The following is a 17,975-nucleotide window of genomic DNA, read 5'->3' on the forward strand; positions in this document are numbered from 1 at the left end:
TTGGGTGGGGCCACATGCACAGTGAGTTTACTGAAGTTGTATGCATGCTCAACTGAGGTGTTTTTCTCTTACTAGTCAAATGTTCTCAGGAGGCCAGATACCAGTTAAACTCTGGCATTTTGCCTCTTAGTGCATGTGCTTGATTGAGCCCATTCGCCCAGCTCCTGAGATCTTATCAGGAAGTTGCTGATCACTAGTTTCAGGTGTTTCTATCTATTGGGGGGACTGCCTTTCCCTGGCACCAGCTGCAACCAATTACTATTTTGCAAAGCCAGTGTAACAACTGCCTGACCATCACCTGATGGTGGCCTGACATTCCTGGGTTGGGGGTCGGGGACTCTCCTGCCCCGCACATGTCTAACTACTGTAACAGACTAGAGAGCTCTGCATTGGAACTTGCCTCTGGGTTTTACTAACTTGGAGGGTCATCTTTACCTGCAAAGATTTTGTGAGGATTAAGTGCTTAGCATTGTTCATTATTCCTAGCACAGAATAATCATCCCATAAGTGGTGTCCTAATTACTTTTAATCACAATTACCAGGATCTGAGAATACTCAACTACACTTTTAACACTGAATCAGGGCAATATAAAATTTGCAGGCATAAGGAAGTTTTTCTGTTATGAGTGGAGACAGCTTCACACAAGGATTTTCCATACTTCGATGCAAAAGCTCTCAAGTGCATCTCCTTTTTTTTTAAATCTGATAAGTTTGCTTGTGGAAGAAACTTGAGTATCTCAGTCACAGGAATGCCCATAAGAAAACCAATTAATTACCATTCTGATTCATACTTCAATTTCTTCTGATTCATAAATTATTATGAAGCAGCAACTATGAACCTCACCAGCACTAGCATACCGAAAAGATCATTTCTGGGCCCATGTTTTACCTCCTGGAACTTTATGATGCTCTTACACTGAAGATTAAAAAAAAAAAATCCCCTTTAGCATCGGACTGAGCAGGGGAAATTTAACCATTTTTAAATACACCAGAACATTCTGTTCTTCTTAACAAGACCTGCCTTTAAGAGAAACTATCTTATCAGAGGCTAACCTATTGAGGTTTTATGGGCACTTAAATGACCTTGGTGAAGGGAAATACCCAATTCCAAACCCCTCCAGCCATCCTGTCCTATTTAAGGTGAAAGGTTGGGGAGACTGAGAGGCACTGTGAAATTCACAGCCTAGGGGCACAGGCTTACTAAAAAAACCAAGACCTAATCATAGAACTGAAGAATATTACCGCCTACCCCACCACCCCACCTCACCACCACATCAGGAAAGGCCTACCTACTAGAGTTCTTTTTACCCAGCATATCATGTCTGGCTTTCAACAAAAAAAAAATACAAGGCATATAAAAGGCAAAAAATAGTTTGAACGGACAAAGCATTAGAAACAGACACAGATATTTTAGGAAGGGTAGAATTATCAGCGTGGGAATTAAAAACAACTATGATTAATATGATAAAAGCTCTAATGAGGCCAGGCATAGTAGCGCACACTTATAATCCCACCATATTGGGAGGGTGAGGTAGAAGGACTGCTTGAGTGCAGGAGTTCAAGACCAGCCTGGGCAACATGGCAAAACCCTGTCTCTACAAAAAATACATAAATTACCTGGGCATGGTGGCATATACCTGTAGTGCTAGCTACTCAGGAGGCTGAGGTAGGAGGATCCCCTGAGCCTGGAGAAGTCAAGGCTGCAGTGAGCAGTGATCACGCAACTGCACTCTAGCCTGAGCAACAAAGTAAGACCCTGTCTCAAAATTAAATTAAATTAAAAACTAAAAAAAAATTTTAAATGAGCTGGGTGGGCTGGCTTGTGGCTGTAGTCCTAGCTACTTGGGAGACTGAGGCAGGTGGATCAGTCGGGACCTGGGGTTTGAGGCTAGTGAGCTATAATTACATTACTGCACTCCAGCCTGGGTGATACAGTGAGACCCTGTCTCAAAAAATAAATAAGAGGCCACGAGTTCAAGACCAGCCTGGCCGACATGGTGAAACCGTCTCTACTAAGAATACAAAAATTAGCCTGGTGCAGTGGCATATGCCTATAATCCCAGCTACTTAAGGCATGAGAATTGCTTAAACATGGGAGGCACAGGTTGCAGTGAGCTGAAATTGCACCACTGCACTCCAGCCTGAGTGACAGAGCAAGACTGTCTCAAAAAAAAAAAAAAAAAAAAAAATCATTTGTTTCCAGCTGGGCATGGTGGCTCATGCCTGTAAACCCAGCACTTTGGGAGGCCGAGGTGGGTGGATAACCTGAGGTTAGGAGTTCAAGACCAACCTGGCCAACATGGTGAAACCCCATCTCTACTAAAAATACAAAAAACTAGCTGGGCATGGTGGCACGTGCCTGTAATCCCAGCTACTCGGGAGGCTGAGACAGGAGAATAGCTTGAACCCAGGAGGCAGAGGTTGCAGTGAGTTGAGATTGTGCCACTACACTTCAGCCTGGGTGACAGAGCAAGACTCCATCTCCAAAAATAAAAATAAATAAGCTGGGCATGATGGCTCACACCTATAATCCCAGCACTTTGGGAGGCCCAGGCAGGAAAATCAGTTGAAGCTGGGAGTTCAAGACCACCCTGCAGAACATAGCGAGATCCAGTCACTAAAGAAACTACAAAAAATACCCAGACACAGTGGTGCATGTCTGTAGTCCCAGGTGCTCAGAAAGCTGAGGCAGGAGGATCACTTGAGCCCAGGAGTTTGAGGCTGCAGTGAGCTATGATCATGTCACTGCATTCCAGCCTGGGTGACAAAGGAGACTATGCCTCTAAAAAAGAAAAATAAATAAATGAAAGCTCCAATGGATAAGGTAGATGGCATGTAATAAGACAGATGGAAATTCTGAGAAAGAGTCAAAAAAATGCTAGAGATTAAAAACACTATGAAGATTGCCATTCATGAGCTTACGAGTTGACTAAACACAGCTGAGGAAAGATACTCTGAGCTTGAGGATGTCCAGTAGAAACTGAAAAGCAAAGAGAAAAAGACCCAAAAAAGGGGGAGCAAAATATTCAAAAACTGCGGGACAATTACAAAAAATACAGAAAGAGAGAAAGAAGCAAAAACTATATATGTATATGTGTATATATGTGTGTGTGTAGATATATATATATTTTTGAGACAGAATCTCACTCTGTTGCCCAGGCTGGAGTGCAGTGGCGCAATCTCAGCTCACTGCAAGCTCTGCCTCCTGGATTCAAGTGATTCTCCTGCCTCAGCCACCCTAGTAGCTGGAATTACAGGCTCCTGCCACCACACCCAACTAATTTTTGCATTTTCACCGTGTTGGCCAGGCAGGTCTCAAACTCCCGACCTCAGGTGATCCACCCACCTCGGCCTCCCAAAGTGCTGGAATTACAGGCATGAGCCACTACGCCTGGCCAAAAACAATATTTGAAGCAATTATGAACTGACAGTTTCTCCCAAATTAATGTTAGATACTAAACTACAGATTCAGGAAACTCAAAGAATACCAGGAAGAATAAATCCTAAGTAAATTACACATAGGTATATCATATTCAAACTACAGAATATCAAAGATAAAGAAAAAATCTTCAATGAAGTCAGAGGGGAAAAATATTCTTAACTATAGAGAAACAAAGATAAGAATTGTATCTGACTTATTAGAAACCATGCAAGCAGGAAGAGAATGCTGTATATTTAACATGTTGGTAGAAAAATACCACCAACTTAGAATTCTGTATACTGTGAAATTTCCCTTCAGATTTAAAGAAGAAATAGACTTTCTCAGACAAATAAACATCAGAGGAATTTGTTGTCAGTACACCTGTCTTGCAGAAGTGTTTTTTAAAAGTTATTTTGCTTTATTTAGGCCAGGCACAGTGGCTTACGCCTGTGGTCCCAGCAATTTGGGAGGCTGAGGCAGGCGGATCACAAGGTCAGGAAATCGAGACTATCCTAGCTAACATGGTGAAACCCCATCTCTACTAAAAATACAAAAAAGATTAGCCAGGTGTGGTGGTGGGCGCCTGTGGTCCCAACTACTCCGGGAAGGCTGAGGCGGGAGAATGGCGTGAACCCGGGAGGTGCAGCTTGCAGTGAGCCGAGATGGTGCCACTGCACTCCAGCCTGGGCGACAGAGCGAGACTCCGTCTCAAAAAAAAAAAAAAAAGTTATTTCACTTTATTTTATTTTTTAAATAGAAGGCCTGGCATGGTGGCTCATGCCTGTAATCCCAGCAATTTGGGAGGCTGAAGTGCGCGGATCACTTGAGCTCAGGAGTTCAAAACCAGCCTGGGTAACATGGCAAAACCCCATCTCTACTAAAAATACAAAAAATTAGCCAGGTGTGGTGACGCACACACTGGTAGTCCCAGCTACCTGGGGGACTGAGATGGGAGGATCACTTGAGCCTGGGAGGTCAAGTCTGCAGTGAGCCCTGATCATGCCTGTGCACTCCAGCCTGGGCAACGGACTGAGGCCCTGTCTCAAAAACAAAAACAAACAAACAAAAAACACTGGAGACAGGGTCTCACTATGTTGGCCAGCCTGGTTTGGAACTGCTGGCCTCAAGTGATCCTCCCACCTCAGCCTCCCAAGGTGCTTGGATTACAGGCATTGGCCACCATGTGTGGCCAAAAGATGTTCTTCAAAGAGAAGATTGATAAAGGTCAGAAAATCAATAAAGGTCAGAAAATGAAATCTACATAAAGAAAGGAGAACATTAGTGTGCAGTGGCGGGATCTCAGCTCACTGCAAGGTCCGCCTTCTGGGTTCATGCCATTCCTGTGCCTCAGCCTCCCAAGTAGCTGGGACTACAGGCGCCTGTCACCACGCCTGGCTAATTTTTTGTGTTTTTAGTAGACGGGGTTTCACCATGTTAGCCAGGATGGTCTCAATCTCCTGACCTGGTGATCCGCCCACCTCAGCCTCCAAAAGTGCTAGGATTACAGGTGTGAGCCACTGTGCCCAGCCTATTTTTCTTATTCTTAATTGATCTAACAGATAACTGGTTAAAATAATAATAGCAACAATATACTCAATTGTATACGTAGAAATTTTAAACTAAATAAAAATGAAAATATAATTAACAAAATTTGTGGGATGCAGCAATTGCAATAAAAGGGAAATTTATGTCATTGGAAACATATATTAGAAAAAAAAGACAAATCCAAAATCAATAATCTCTACTACCACCTTGGAAAACTAGAAATAGAAGAGCAAATTAAAGACAAATCAAGCAGAAGAAAAGAAATAATAAAAATCAGAAAAAAAATGAAACTGAAAATCAACAGAGAAAATTAACAAAAAACCAAAAGCCGGTTATTTGAAAAGATCAATAAAATTTATAAGTCTCCAGTTACACTAACTGCAAAAAAAAAAAAAAAGAGAGGACATAATTACTAATATCAGAAATAAAAAAGTAGACATTACCTGGTTGGCCCTGTCAGTAAAAGTTTTTTTAAAAAAAGAGTGGACATCACTTAAAGACCCCACAGACATTAAAAGGATAATAACAAAACTATTCTCACAAATTTGATAACTTAGATGAAATGGACCAATTCCTTGAAAGATGCAATCTGCCAAAATTCACACACACAAATTAGACAATCTGTAAAGACCCAGGATTATTTTAAAAATTGAATCAATAATTAATAAACTTCCAAAACAGAAAGTCCCTGGCCCCAGATAGATTCACTAGCAAATTATATCAAACATTGAAAGAAGCAGCTGTACAGTTCTTTATAATCTCTTTTAGGAGACAGAAATAGAGGGAATACTTCCTAACTCCCTAGCTACTTAAGGACCAGGGAGGACTATTCTGGGCTTCACCTGGGAGCTGGTTAGAAATGCAGTATCTGTGCTTGCTTTGAAAGCACATATACTAAAATTGGAACAATTCAGAGAAGATTAGCATGGCCCCCTACACAAAGATAATACACAAATTTGTGAAGTGTTCCATATTTAATAAAAACACATTTTTTAAAAATGCAGAATCTTGTGCCTCAGCATAGGCCTACACTCAAAACCTGCAAGTTCATCAAGATCCACAAGTCATTCATATGTACATTATGTGTTAAGAAGCACTGCTCCCCAACCTATCTGCATACTGGAGTCTCCTGGAAGAAATTCTGATTTAATTGGTATGAGTGTGGCAGGGCTTTGGGATTTTTAAAAGCTCCCCAGGCAATTTAAAATTCAGCAATATCTAAAGAGAGGTCTTAGAAGCCAAGATCACAGAATGAGTATCGGTGAAGTATCATTTTGCTTACCTCAAAGGGCCTTGTCAATGGCACTATTCCATGGGCTGCCATCCAACCTGCTACTAATGGATAAAGTCCCATAATGCCCCATGTCAACTTTCGGCCAAGAAATTTGAGAGTCTAGGAGTTATGTGATGACTCACATCTGTAATCCCATCACCTTGGGAGGTCAAGGCAGGGGGACTGCTTGAGGCCAGGAGCTCAAGACCAACCAGTGCAACATAGAAGGACCCCATCTCTACAATTATATATATATATATTTTAATTAGTTGGGCATGGTAGTGTTGTAGGACTTTCTCCTTAGGGTCCTTGTCACACAACCAGAAAAGATTAGGCTTGCAGACACTTTGAAGGGTGAGAAAAACGGAATTTGTTGGGTGAAAAGGAGAAGGGGGAAACAGGGACTCTAAGTAAAGTGAGAGTTCTGCTAGCTGGTCTCTCGCCTCACAGATTGAATCACAGGTTACCACCCTGAAACAGGAGCGTCCAGGCTCCTCCCCACTGCAAAGGGCTCAAACTTCCCATGGCTCCACCCCATTCTCCCAGTGTACAGGCTGGTCAGAGGTTCTCCAGGGACCCCTTTATACTTGGCTGTCTCAGTAGTACACACCTGTAATCCTAGCTACTCAGGAGGCTAAAGCAGGAGGATCACTAGAACCCAGGAGTTGGAGATTACAGTGAGCCTTGATCGTACCACTGCACTCCAGCCGGGTCAACAGGGACCCTGTCTCTAAAAATAGTAAATAAATAATAAAATAAATTTGAGAGATTATATTTTTAGAAATATTTGTTTCAATAGTTTAGTAGCACAGAATTTTCTGTACTTTACCTTTTCTCTTTCCCTTCCACCCGAATTCTTTACACTAACCGGGTAGGTTTCCATTTAAATAGATGTAAATTAATTAAAAATGTTTTATTAGCCTGCTATTAAGCCACAAATTATACTTTAATTTAATGAGACTAGTGTTCAGCACAATGCCAGTTTAATGGGGTTCCAACGTAAAACCAATAAAACATTGAGGGTAATTCAAAACATTGTATTGCAAATTACTAAGAACTGGAGAGGTGAGAAGAGAGTGGGAGATGGAATTGAGGATGAGGCCAAAAGATGAAAGAACTGAGGGAAAGACCAGAGAAAGGAATACTCCCCTGTTCTCTTTGGTTTTGTAAACTGTTAATGACAAGTGGATTCTAGTAGCTGAATTCAATGATCCAGGGCCCCAGCAAACTGACTGTCATGGCTGGTTTCCATAGTTAACAACATGTAGAACTATTTCTTCAAAGAGGTTTAATTAGAATGTTCGAATATTGGAGCTTAAATATAACTTGAGAGCTTTGCCTAAGAAACTTAAACTCAGGCCAGGCGCGGTGGCTCATGCCTGTAATCCCCGCACTTTGGGTCACCTGAGGCCACGAGTTCAAGACTAGCCTGGCCAACATGGTGAAATCCTGTCTGTACTAAAAATATAAAAATTAGCTGGGCGTGGTGGCGGGTGCCTCTAATCCCAGCTACTTGGGAGGCTGAGGCAGGAGAATCGCTTGAACCCAGGAGGCAGAGGTTGCAGTGAGCTGAGATCGTCCCATTGCACTCCAGCCTGGGTGACAAGAGCAAAACTCAGTTTAAAAAAAAAAACAAAAAAAACTTAAACTCATGTTTAAGACTTTCCTTAAACATGAGAAGGCAAAAGGGCAACTAAATTTTTCTGATATTATCGGAATAAAATTATTCCAGTGGCACAAGATTTTTTTTTTTCATAGATTACCCTGAAATACTTACTCTCTACTTTTGTACCAGAAAATCTTAAAGCCACAGCTGGACCAAAGGTATGCCAGCTCCAAACTTTAAAAGAAAAAGTAACTCTTTAAATAGAATTATTCCTTTTTAATCACTTTGCAAATTTTCTCTTTCCTCTTCCGTTTCTCTAGTTTTCTTTTCTTCAAGTAGGAAATGATTTTGTTTGCTTCGCAAAGACCTAACACACCTCAGCTGTAAAGAATTCAAGCCGGCCGGGGTTAGTGGCTCATGCCTGTAATCCCAGCTCTTTGGGAAGCCGAGGCGGGCGGATCACGGGGTCAAGAGATCGAGAATATACCGACCAACATGGTGAAACCCCGTCTCTACTAAAAATACAAAAAATTAGCCGGGCGTGGTGACAGGTGCCTGTAGTCCCAGCTACTCGGGAGGCTGAGGCAGGAGAGTCGCTTGAACCTGGGAGGTGCAGGTTGCAGTAAGCCGAGATCGTGCCACTGCACTCCAGCCTGGTGACAGAGCAAGACTCCATCTCAAACAAGCAAAAAAAAGAATTCAAGCCAGGCAGTTGTCTGCTGCAGAACATATAATATTGATGATATATGTTTAGGGTCCCATTTGGACATGGAGAATAACTTTGCTATAGACATTCAATATAACCAAGAGCATAGGCATAAAATACTCACTCACAGTTGCCAATAATTCCAAGTATATGCACAAGTTTTGCACATCTTCAGTATATTTTAGATCCTATATCAGTTAGCCTTACTTGGTAGTGCAAGAAAGCTTCATTTTATTTTATTTGTTCTTTTGCCTTAAAATAAAGGGGGATAGTTGACAGTGTTTTAAAGGAATAAGAAGACTGGTTGCTTTTGGCAGAAGGGAATTTGTCATTCTCTCCATCAGAGAAGGATTAATTGTATTGTTTTGGAGGCAGTGGGGATTAGGATGGGAATATTTGAATTTCATTATTAGAGTAGGTGGGTGCTGTATAAAAATATACTTGAAACTAAAGTCCTATGCTGTCAAAAGATTTGCCATTTAAGTGCAAAATATGTTTGCAAATCCCACAAAACAGGAAGACCAGACTATCTTGAACAATGTTGCTCAGTGTCTTGAGAGTACTGCCAATTCTTATTCTTGGCTTTGTTTTCTGAAAGCTGCTTCCTCTTTGGCTAGGAGCTGTTCACCTTTTCCTGAAGCACGTCTACCAACAGGGGCACACTAGGAAATGTCTAATGAATTCCTGTAGTTTTATTTCCTTCAACTTCCACTGGCAGAGAACTTCACAGTGTGGTGAAATCACTAAAGATGTTAGTACTTGGGCTTTTCCCCACAAAATCATTGAAAAGTCTTCCAAACATACCAGCAGATTGCTCTTCCAAGTCTCAGGACAATCTTAATCTTAATCTTAAAATGCACAGCATTAAACCCCTAAAATATGTGTTCCAATTATGTTTTGAATTATGTTTTCAAAGTTGTTTTCTCTGAAAAAGTAGGGATCTAAACTTTTCTTTTCACACTACCTTTCTATATACACACAGACTCCAACTATCTTGGCATTAACAATAAAAACTATAATATAAATGACCCATAGATGTACACTTTATTCTGAAAACTTACCATTCTGTTCCACTTTCATAAAGTTACTCTCATCCTTTGCATGTGGTCGCCAGTCCCATCAGTTCTTCCTTTACAATGTTTGAGGAATCTGTCTCTCTCAATAACCTCTAACCTTACTTTATCTTAGCGCTTTATCATTTTATCTTTTATTTAGTTTTTTTTTTTGAGACGGAGTCTTGCTCTGTCGCCGAGGCTGGAGTGCAGTGGCGCGATCTTGGCTCACTGCAACCTCTGCCTCCCGGGCTCAAGCAATTCTCCTGCGTCAGCCCCCAGAGTAGCTGGGACTACAGGTGCACGCCACCATGCCCGGCTAATTTTTGTATTTTTAGTAGAGATGAGGTTTCCCCATGTTGGCCAGGATGGTCTCGATCTCTTGACCTCATGACCCGCCTGCCTCGGCCTCCCAAAGTGCTGGAATTACAGGCGTGAGCCACCACGCCCAGCCACAGTTTATCATTTTATATCTGGGCTGTCTTCCAAGCTAGTCTCTACCAACAATACTTCGTTCTCTAATCCAATCTAAACTGTCCTGTACCCTGTCTCCAGTATAATCTTTATTCTAGAACTATCAAACTCTTTCTTCATATTGTTGCCTGCTGAAAATCTGCTAGTTCTTCTCCCAATTGAAAGAATCAAGTCCTGGTCAGGCGCGGTGTCCTGTAATCCCAGCATTTTGGGAGGCCAAGGTAGGAGCTTTGCTTGAAGCCAGGAGTTCAACACCAGCCTGGGCAATACAGAAAGACCCTGTCTTAAAAAAATAAATGAATCAAGTCCAAACTCCTGACCCTTGGAAGCACGGCCACCACATCCTGATACTACACAGCCTTTTTCCACTCTTCTTCTTCTTCTTTTTTTAATTTTTTTGTAATTGTTTCATTGAAAAACATAAAATAAAAATGATAGCTGGATGCCAAGAAGTAGGTGGCAATGCCTTAACTGTATGCTTGTTGTCAGGTCCGAAGGCCTCTTCCATCCTTGTCAAGAGAAGTGTTAACCTTCTCTCCTTTCATACAACACTCCCCACTCTTCTTTTCTACGACAGCTAGGCATCTCATAATCATGCCTCTTATTTTCTCACTTCCATCCTTCGTTCACATTCTTGCTACTCATACCGTTCCCGTTGTCATATTTTTAAATCCAATGTATTAATTTTAATACCTAGATCCAGGCCCACCTTCTCCATGAAGTCTTTCTTCACTACCACTCTAGCCCACAGTGGTCTCATCTTCCTTTGAGCTCTTAACATTTATTCTTGAAACAACAAACCCAATAGTCCCATAGATAGGTTTTTTTGCATAAACATAGAAATTGACCCTTCTGGTCTTAAAGTTTAAGACTTACATTTGTTTTATCTGAGTTTCTTCCTCAGAAAAGAACTCCCAGGCCTCTCAAAAAGTATCAAAGAATTGAAACTCACCAGATCATCACATCCAGACAATGAGACACCAGGCCCCTTATTCATCAGGACTGCTTCCTTAGGCCTCCCCAGTTCCTATTTTCCTACACATTGTTGCATTTCTTCCCTACTATATAAACCCCTAATTTTAGTTGGTTAGGGAGAAGGATTTGAGACTGAGCTTGTATCTCCTCAGCTGCAGCACCCAATTAAAGCCTTCTTCCTTTGCAATACTTGTCTCAGTGATTGGCTTTCTGTGTGGTGAGCAGCAGGACCTAGACCAAACCCCTGGTGTTTCGGTAACATTCTCACTTCTATTCATTTAGCAGCTTATCATTTAATGACTCTTTCCTATCTCCGAAACCATTTCATTTTAGAAATGTTTACATCTTATTCTCTCATTATACATCATGATCTCTTTCATTCGTTGAACAAATATACACTGGATTTACTGAGTGCCAGGTACAATGGTACGTATAGGAGAAAGTCCTTGTTTTCTCATTAAACTGCAGTTTGCAAAGCAGTGTTTTGTTGTTGTTGTTTGAGATAGAGTCACACTCTGTCACCCAGGCTGGAGTGCAGTGGCATGATTCCAGCTCACTGCAACCTCTGCCTCCTGGGCTCAAGTGATTCTCCTGCCTCAGCCTCCCAAATAGCTGGAACTACAGGCATGCACCACTGTGTCCAGAATTGGTTCCTTCCAGTGGGTTCTTGGTCTCGCTGACTTCAAGAATGAAGCTGCGGACCCTCATGGTGAGTGTTACAGTTCTTAAAGATGGTGTGCCCGGAGTTTGTTCCTTCCAATGTTCAGATGTGTCCAGAGTTTATTCCTTCTGGTGGGTTCGTGGTCTCGCTTGACTTCAGGAGTGAAGCCACGCAGACCTTTGCAGTGAGTTTTATAGCTCTTAAAGGTAGTGCGGACCCAAAGAGTGAGCAGCAGCAAGATTTATTGCAAAGAGCCAAAAAACAAAGATTCCACACTGTGTAAGGGGACCCCAACGGGTTGCCGCTGCTGGCTTGGGTGGCCAGCTTTAGTCCCTTCTTTGGCCCCACCCACATTCTGCTGATTGGTCCATTTTACAGAGTGCTGATTGGTCCGTTTTTACAGGGTGCTGATTGGTGCATTTACAAACCTTTAGCTAGACACAGAGCGCTGATTGGTGCGTTTACAATCCTTTAGCTAACAGAAAAGTTCCCCAAGTCCCCACCGGACCCAGAAGCCCAGCCAGCTTCATCTCTCACCACCACAGCCCAGGTAATTTGTATATTTTCAGTAGAGATGGGTTTTGCCATGTTGGCCAGGCTGCTTTCCAACTCCTGACCTCAGGTGATCCACCCGCCTCGGCCTCCCAAAGTGCTAGGATTACAAGCGTGAGCCACTGCGCCCAGTCTCAAAGCAGTGCATTTTTATGCATAACAAGTATTTACTGCTTTACTTGAGACCCCTGCCACACTCTTCATAATCCAATGGAGAAATCTCTAGAACATTAAAGAATATTAAAAAACTAGAAAGACGAGCTTTATTAACTTTTTCTGGGCTTTTAACACTACAGAGTTACCAGCTATTACATGAGTTCAATTGGACTTCCTACTTGCTGATTTTTTTTAAATCACATTTTAACATTATCATCAGAGGCAGACTCTGTAAAGTGGTATAATATGGTTTCCTGTGACGTGGCATAAACAAGTCTACATCCTAGTCTCCTTCTTTTTAACTGAAATCTTAGTGATATGAAACTGTGGACAACTGGAAAAAAAGTCTTTCTGTTCGAGGACAAATCTGCTATTGGGTGATGAGATATATTAAATTTGAGCTTTTTTGATCTCCTCGAGGGATATTTTTCTTTTTCTTCTCTTGAGACAGAGTCTTGCTGTGTCACCCAGAGCTGGAGTGCAGTGGCATAATCTCAGCTCACTGCAGCCTCGAACTCCTGGGTTCAAGCAGTCCTCCTGCCTCAGCCTCCCTAGTAGGTGAGACTATAGGCATGCCCCAGAATACCTTGCTAATTTTTTATTTTTAGTAGAGATGAGGTCTCAGTATGTTATGCAGGCTAGTCTTGAACTCCTGAGCTCAAACAGTCCTCCCACCCGAGCCTCCCAAAGTGCTGGAATTACAGGCATAGCCACTGCACCCAACCTCATTTTGTTTTTTTCAATATCCCTGTCAGGGCACAATGAAGGATATTTTTGTTGGCTGAAAAGTCTATTCAAATGTTCATGCGAATTTTAGAAATCAATATTCGATAACTAAAGTTGTAAATTTAAGACTCTACTTTTTCTTAGGGCTGTAAATTCAGTTTACAAATACTGTTGCTCTATCAGTAGGTATAGCAAATTTCAGTATTCACTTCCAAGGAATCTCTCAATAATGGTTTGGTCTAATTTATAATCTTAGTTCATTAAACATTTCCAAATACTTTAAACTGTACTTGGAAGTTTAAAACATCCAGTTCCTTAGAGTGTCATTGGGATTGCCCTAGACCACCTCCATGTTCGGAGATTCACTGAAACAATTTACATAATTCAGTATATATAATCATTCTACTAATAGCTAAGATTTATTACTATTACAACAATGTTGCAAGGATACATAGCTAGATGATAAGGGAAAGCTATAGGGAGAGTCTGGAGAAATCCATGGGCAAGCTTCCTCAAGCTCTCGCCTTCCCATGAAGGGTCACACAGAGCACACACTTCCCCCAGCAATGAAAATGCAACGTGTGTGCAATACTTTGGCCCAGGCAACTCTACTAGAGACTTAGGGCCCAAGGTTTTTAGGAGGGCTGGTCAGGTAGATACACTCTGAAACCAAAATTACAGAGTCTCAGAAGGAAAGAAAGCAAGTGTGTGACCCACCCTTATCAGTTAACTGATAACTGGGGACACTGTGAAGCAACTTCCAGATGCTCCCTAAGAATCAAGCTCAAAAATAGGCCTTTCTAAGGATAGCAGCCTCAAACAGATCTGCTCTGTTAACTTTTTTCTGCATACCAAGGTACTTCCATTTTTTACTTTAAAAAACGGAACTTTCCCAAGTGCTCAAGCAACCCAGACAAAGCAAATAAATCGAAACCATAAATATGGCCAACCTTACTTATTTCAAGTGTCCCACTATTTTTTCCAAACTTGTAGTATTGCAACTTTAAATCAAAAGCCTAAATTACTTATTTAATTATGACATTTGAAATTGGACTGACAAAATTGGTCTTAACCAATTAACCTGGGAGGCGGAGGTTACAGTGAGGCGAGATCACACCACTGCACTCCAGCCTGGGTGACAGAGCGAGACTGTCTCAAAAAAACAAAACAAAACAGTTCATACCTTGGCCGGGTGCAGTGGTTTAAGCCTATAATCTCAGCACTTTGGGAGGCTGAGGCAGTTGGATCACTTGAGGTCAGTTCAGTACCAGCCTGGCCGACATGGGGAAACCCTGTCTTTACTAAAAATACAAAAATTATCCGAGTGTGGTGGCACACACCTACAATTCTAGCTACTCGGGTGACTGAGGCACAAGAATCACTTGAACCTGGGAGGCAGAGGTTGCAGTGAGCAGAGATTGCACCACTGCGCTCCAGCCTGGGCAACAGAGCGAGCCTCCATCTCAAAAAAAAACCCCAAAAAAAAAACAAAAAACACAAAAAAAAAAGACAAAAAAAAAAAAAATAAAAACAAAATTCAGGCTGGGTGCAGTGACTCACGCCTGTAATCCCAGCACTTTCAGAGGCTGAGGCAGGTGGATCACCTGAGGTCAGGAGTTTGAGACCAGCCTGGCCAACATGGTGAAATCCCGTCTCTACTAAAATACAAAAATTATCCGGGCATGGTGGTGAGCGCCTGTAATCCCAGCTACTCAGGAGGCAGAAGAATCGCTTGAATCTGGGAGCCGGAGGTTGTAGTGAGCTGATGTCATGCCACTGCACTCCAGCCTGGCTGGGTGAGAGCAAGACTCCGTCTCAAAAAAAACAAAAAACAAAACAAAAACAAAAAACAAAGTTCATACCTCTTTCTATAAGTAAAAAATAAAAATTTTAAGCGAAAGAAAATTTTTTTTCAGTTTGATTAGCAGGGGTTGTGTTGGTGGTGGCGATGTTATATAAAATAATAAGTAATGATAAATTTTAGATTCAAGCTACATGGTAGTAGCGATATACTGTGCTTTTCCTTTGCCAAAGATAACCTAAAGATAAAACTAATAAACAGAATCCTCTCTGCTATTCACCATTTTCCCCAGTTGTCAGTTATTTTTGACTGAATATGTTTTTTGCTTTTGTACCCTAGTGGTAGATCACTCTTTGAATGCACCTTAAAGATGCGTCTTATAAAACAAAACAAAACACCCTAAGCATCCTGTATAAGACTATTACCTTGTGGGTATTCCTACAGGTGTAGAATGCTAATGCACATATAAGTTGGTAATAAAGTATGTTTTGATTGAATTAGATATAATTCGGTTAAAGGTGTAAGTAATGTAAGTAATCCTACACACACACACACAAACACACACGTATACATATATATGTTTAAAACAGTGCCTGTCTATGTTGCCTAAGCTGGACTGGAACTCCTGAGCTCAAGCAACCTTCCTGCCTCAGCCTCCAGTGGCTGGGACTGCAGGCAGGCACCACTGTGCCTGGCTAGTAATGCAAGATTTTTGTGTTTGTTGAAGGGGAGCAAAATAAATTGTAAAATCTATTTGTAGTTTATTTTGAAATGCTCTCCCTAGCAGCCTTACCTTCCCCTTATTTTCTTGAGGTGCTATTTACATTAATCCCATTCAGTGAGTATGAAGGATGTTGTTCTAAAGCAAAAAGAATGGTAGAAATAAGCCCCATATGGTTAAAAGTGTGCTGGTAGCTATAAATACATACTTTTTCTTTTTTCTTTCTTTCTTTCTTTCTTTTTTTTTTTTTTTTAGAGATGGGATCTTGCTCTGTTGCCCAGGCTGGAGTGTAGTGGTACAATCATAGCTCACTGCAGCCTCCAACACCTAGGTGCAAGGAATTCTCCCACCTCAGCCCCTGAGTACCTGGGAATATAGGCACTTGCCACCATTAACTGGCTAATATTTTATAGACACAGTCTTTCTTTGTTGCCCACACTGGTCTCAAACTCCTAGCTTCTTCCCAAAATGCTGGAATGACAGGCATAAGCCACCACACCCGACCCATACATACATTTTTTTCAAGGAATAACAGAAGCCAGAGTTGATTTTATTTGCATTTGTTAAGAAGAGGTGCAGATGCCATGTTCTGCCCCTGTATTCCCAGCTACTCAGGAGAATGAGGTGAAAGGATTTCTCGGGGCCAGGAGCTCGAAGCTGCAGTGCCCTGTGACTGCACCAGGGATTGGCTACTGCACTCTACTGCACTCTAGCCTGGGCAACACAGAGAGACCTGGTCCCTAAAAAAAAAAAAAAAAAAAAAAAAAATTATAAAAGAAGAAGAAGAGAGAGTAGTTTGGCTAATTAAGGAGAGAATGTGCTAAACAGGGGACTTAACAAAAGCCATTTTCACTGTGTATTTTTAAAATTATTTTATTTTAGATTCGGGGTTGCATGTGCTTGTTTGTCACATGAGTAGATTACATACTGGTGGGGATTGAACTTCTAGTGTACCCAATGTCCAAATAGTGAACATTGTACCTGATAGGTAATTGTTCAACCTGCCCCCCACCCACTTTTGGAGACCCCAGTGTCTGTTATTGCCACCTTTATGACCGTCATCATGTTTTCGTTTTAATTTTCTTTTTGAAATGGAGTCTCCCTCTGTTGTCCAGGCTGGAGTGCAATGGCGCGATCTCGGCTCACTGCAACCTCCGCCTCCTAGGTTCAAGCGATTCTTCTGCCTCAGACACCCGAGTAACTGGGACTACAGGAGTACACCACCACGCCTGGGTAATTTTTTTGTATTTTAAGTAGAGACGGGGTTTCACTGTGTTAGCCAGGATGGGCTCGCTCTCCTGACCACGTGATCCGCCCGCCTTTGCCTCCTATAGTGCTGGGATTACAGGCGTAAGCCACTGTTCCCGGCCGAAAACTCTTTACTTTCAAACGACCAAGATACTTTGGGGAATACAGCAATCCTCTTAACCTGAAGATACAGTCAAACTGGTACTGCACTAAAGAGGAAAATGGGATAAGCAATAAATATAACAAGAGATGTGGGCCAGAGGGGAAAGTCTTTCTCAATCCTCTCTTCCAGATAAAATCAAATTTGGCCATTTTTCTCTTAGCTAATTGCAAGTCAAAAGCATTTCAAGTGATTTATGGGAATTAGAGCTTTTGGTTCATAGCTAGTTCATTCTTAAATTGCCCATGCTTATATAGTGTAGGAGAAGGTGTGAGCCGATGTCCCAATTTACACATATCGCCCCCAAATAATTATTAGTAGTGGCCTCTTCCTCTCTCAAAAGTATGATTGCCCTAGCTTTAGGTGAAAACCAAAAGTAATCATTTGCTGGACTCTGGCGCCCTCTTGGGATTAAAATTTCACATTCTGATATTGCTTATTCTGAGATGAGAAACTACCAAAAAATATGAACATCCCAAAGTGGATCATCTAATAACTTTCCCCAGAAGATCTCAGCTTTGAATTTCATGTCATTACACTTTAAAACTGACTACCCTTGCATGGTTGCTGCCATCTTCAGATTTCAGAACCATCTCCCGCATGTATCAGTAATTGTAGCTCCTGGTACTGTCATTCTCTGTGACACTACTTCTGTCTTAATTCTTGGTGAATTCAGTATCTCCGAAAACGATCTCCCCAGCACTCTGGCCTCTGACTACCTTGAACTTCTCTCCTCCAGTGATCTTGTTCTCCACCCTGCGTTAGCTATGTACTTGCAGGTCATGCCATAGAATTTGTAAGCATAGTCTATCTTTCCACCTAAACCCCTCTAGTAACCCAACTCCGGCAAACCTTTGACCTTGCTCCACCAGGGCCTACAGTCCATTAATTACGCCAG

General features: G+C 41.7%; 2 non-coding genes across 2 annotated transcripts; one reads left to right on the forward strand and one right to left on the reverse strand.

The window, feature by feature from the left end:
* The first annotated feature begins 5,836 nt into the window (after positions 1–5,836).
* LOC115836881 lies at positions 5,837–5,944 on the forward strand. The gene has a single exon (XR_004031873.1). It is a non-coding gene; the product is annotated as a U6 spliceosomal RNA (small nuclear RNA).
* Positions 5,945–10,503: 4,559 nt separating this feature from the next.
* LOC115836827 lies at positions 10,504–10,629 on the reverse strand. The gene has a single exon (XR_004031835.1). It is a non-coding gene; the product is annotated as a U6atac minor spliceosomal RNA (small nuclear RNA).
* Between the last annotated feature and the right edge of the window lie 7,346 nt (positions 10,630–17,975).

This window comes from Nomascus leucogenys, chromosome 9, assembly GCF_006542625.1.
Source record: "Nomascus leucogenys isolate Asia chromosome 9, Asia_NLE_v1, whole genome shotgun sequence".
Taxonomy (NCBI): Eukaryota; Metazoa; Chordata; class Mammalia; order Primates; family Hylobatidae; genus Nomascus; species Nomascus leucogenys.